Here is a 2,730-nt window from a genome sequence, read left to right as displayed (position 1 = left end):
GGCGTGAAAAAAATAATGTATAAATTATCAAGGGTTCATGAGGGAGGGAGGATGGGGGGTGGATGAACTGATACCAAGGGCTCAAGTAGAAAAAAATGTTTTGAAAATGATGATGGCAACATATGTACAAATGTGATGGTCACAATGGATATATGTATGGATTGTGATAAGGGCTGTAAGAGCCCCCCAATAAAATGATTTTTTTTAAGAATTTTTTTTTTCAAAAAGAAACATTGCTCAGGAAAAAAAACAAAAAACGTTGTAGTCTCAGAAACTCACTGGGCCACCAATTTATAAACTATCAAGGGCTCATGAGGGAGTGGGGAGCGGGGAGGGAGGGGAAAAATGAGGACCTAATGTTGGGGGTTTAAGTGGAGAGAAAATGTTTTGACAATGATGTACAAATGCGCTTTACATAATTAATGTGTGTATGGATTGCGATAACAGTTGTATGAGCCCCTAATAAAATGTTTAATAAAAAAAAAAGAAAGAAACTCACTGGGCCAGTTCTCCCCTGGCCTGTAAGGCCGCCATGACTCAGAAGTGACTCGAATCAGGGAGAGCCCTCCAAATAAAAGACAGAACAAACCACAAACCCCGTGTGCCCCAAACCAGGATGGATGCAATACATTGTGGTATGGCTATAAGATGGAAGAGTAGGTACTCATTAAACAATTATGTTTTCAAAAAACATTTTATGACGTGGGACAGTGATAGCAGAAAGATAGTACCTAACTCAGTGAGTGCTCAATAAACTGTGTAATCATTGTTACAAAATAACATGCGGGTGTATAAGGAGCCCTGGGGGGCATCGTGCTTTCCTGCTGGGGGTCAGGAGTTCAAAACCACCAGCTGCTGTGCTGCAGAAAGACTGGGTTTTTATTCCCATGAAGAGTCACAGTCTTAGAAACCCCCAGGGGCAGGTCTACCGTGTCCGGCAGCATTGCTGACTAGGAATTGATTCGAGAGGCGTGAGTTGCTGACCTTGTTCTCTTTGGTTTTGTGCAGAAGAGTTTAAGCTACAAAAGTTGGGCGTGGGACCACCGGTGGTGTGGTGGGGAAGTGCTTGGCGGCCAACTGAACATGCGCAATGGGGACCCACCAGCCACTCTGCTGGAGAAAGACAGACAGTCTGCTTTGATAAAGACTGCAGCCGTGGGGCAGTGCTATTCTGCAGGGTGACGATGAGTCAGAATCAAGTTCATGACAATGCATTCTGCAAAGTGGTAGGTGTTGTATGTGCCAGGCCAACGTTCCTTAATCTTTCTGATTCTTAATTCTTACATCTGGAAAATGGACACCCTAAAGCCGAATACAAGGAGCCCTGGTGGCAGAGTGGTTACACAGTTGGGCTGCGATCCACATGGCTGGTGGTTCAAAACCACTCATTAGCAGCTCTTCAGAACAACTGAGTGTGAGGCTTACCGTCTCAGACGCCCACAGGGGGTCAGTATGGGTCAGCCTTGACTCCATGGGAGTGAGTTTTTCTTGAGAAACTTGAGTACAGTGGCACACGTCAAAGGCTTGGCCCCCAGGCTGGCCCATGCTCCAAGGTTCGCATTCCTTATATGGGTGGACAAGCAGCTACAAAATCGGATTCCTCGTATGGAGTGGACACTCCGCGGTGAATATTGTTACCTTTCTTCTAGCCCTTTGTCCACTGTGGGCAAAACCTGGGCATTTCTAGTTAGGTTGGAACTAAGTCAGAGGTCCCAGACATGGTAAACAACCATCCAAGCCTAGCTCAACCCTGCAGAGAGAGCCATGGTTCTGGAGATAGCTGCAGAGGTGTGGCTGGGGACATTACCTATTTCTTCAACAAGTATACCTGGAGCCTCTCCATTTCTGCCCCGGTGGACGAGTCTGTAGCAAGGGAAGACTGACAATAAGCAAGTTAACAAACCAGAAGATTATCCACTTGTGGTGAGAACCATGAAGAAAAGCAAGAGGTGACACAGAAAATTGGGAGGGACTCTCTCTTTCCAGCATCCAAGATGTCACAGAGTCCACATGCCGGGTCCTCCGCTGCAAAAGTCCGGATTTCCCCGGGTCTTCTTGTCGGAGCTGTGATCAACCGTGCTGACAACACGGAAGCCTGAAGCTCCAGCTCTTCTCTGTGCCGGGGATCAAGGTCGCCCCCTGCCGGTGTAGGTGACGTGGTGATGGCCCCGGGGGTCAAGAAAGGGTAACCCCGGCTCAGAAAGAAGGCACGTCCTGCAGTGGTGATGGGACAGCAGACGTCGTCTTGGAGAAAAGACCGTGTTCCTTAGTTTTGAAGATCACGCAGGAAAGAATAAAGGGTCTGCCACCAGGCCAGTTGTGAAGGTGTGTGCAGACTGGTGGCCCGGAATTGCATCCAAGGTGGGCAGTGTGGCATGATGTTTCTGTGTATTTGTAAAAACAGCAAACCACCCTATTAAAAATTATTTGTGCACACACATACACACCTTCAAAAATGGGAGGAGTCTGAATCCAAGCCAAGGGAAGCCGGTGGTGCACCAGGCGGTGTCTGGGGCTCAGGACCAAAAAAATCCAAACCACGCCCGGTTTGGTTGAGGGTCCGGGCAGAACTGGACCCCGTGCAACTGTCGCTTCTCAGAAGTAGACACACCAGGCTGCTCTTTCAAGGTGTCCGTCAACCTCGGAGTCTGTTTGAACTTCGAGATCCTGAAGGACAGACTAGAAAGCCCCGTTGGGTTTCTGAGCCATTAAATCTTGACAGGAGCAGAC

At 48.1% G+C, this 2,730-nt stretch overlaps 1 pseudogene; it reads left to right on the top strand.

Moving 5' to 3' along the window:
- Positions 1–1,994: 1,994 nt before the first annotated feature.
- Positions 1,995–2,379, top strand: LOC115868273 (annotated as a pseudogene).
- Positions 2,380–2,730: the final 351 nt, after the last annotated feature.

This window comes from Echinops telfairi, unplaced genomic scaffold (genome assembly GCF_000313985.2).
Source record: "Echinops telfairi isolate 266 unplaced genomic scaffold, ASM31398v2 ScPeMD7_9;HRSCAF=40, whole genome shotgun sequence".
Taxonomy (NCBI): domain Eukaryota; kingdom Metazoa; phylum Chordata; class Mammalia; order Afrosoricida; family Tenrecidae; genus Echinops; species Echinops telfairi.
This window is presented reverse-complemented; position numbering and strand designations above follow the sequence as displayed.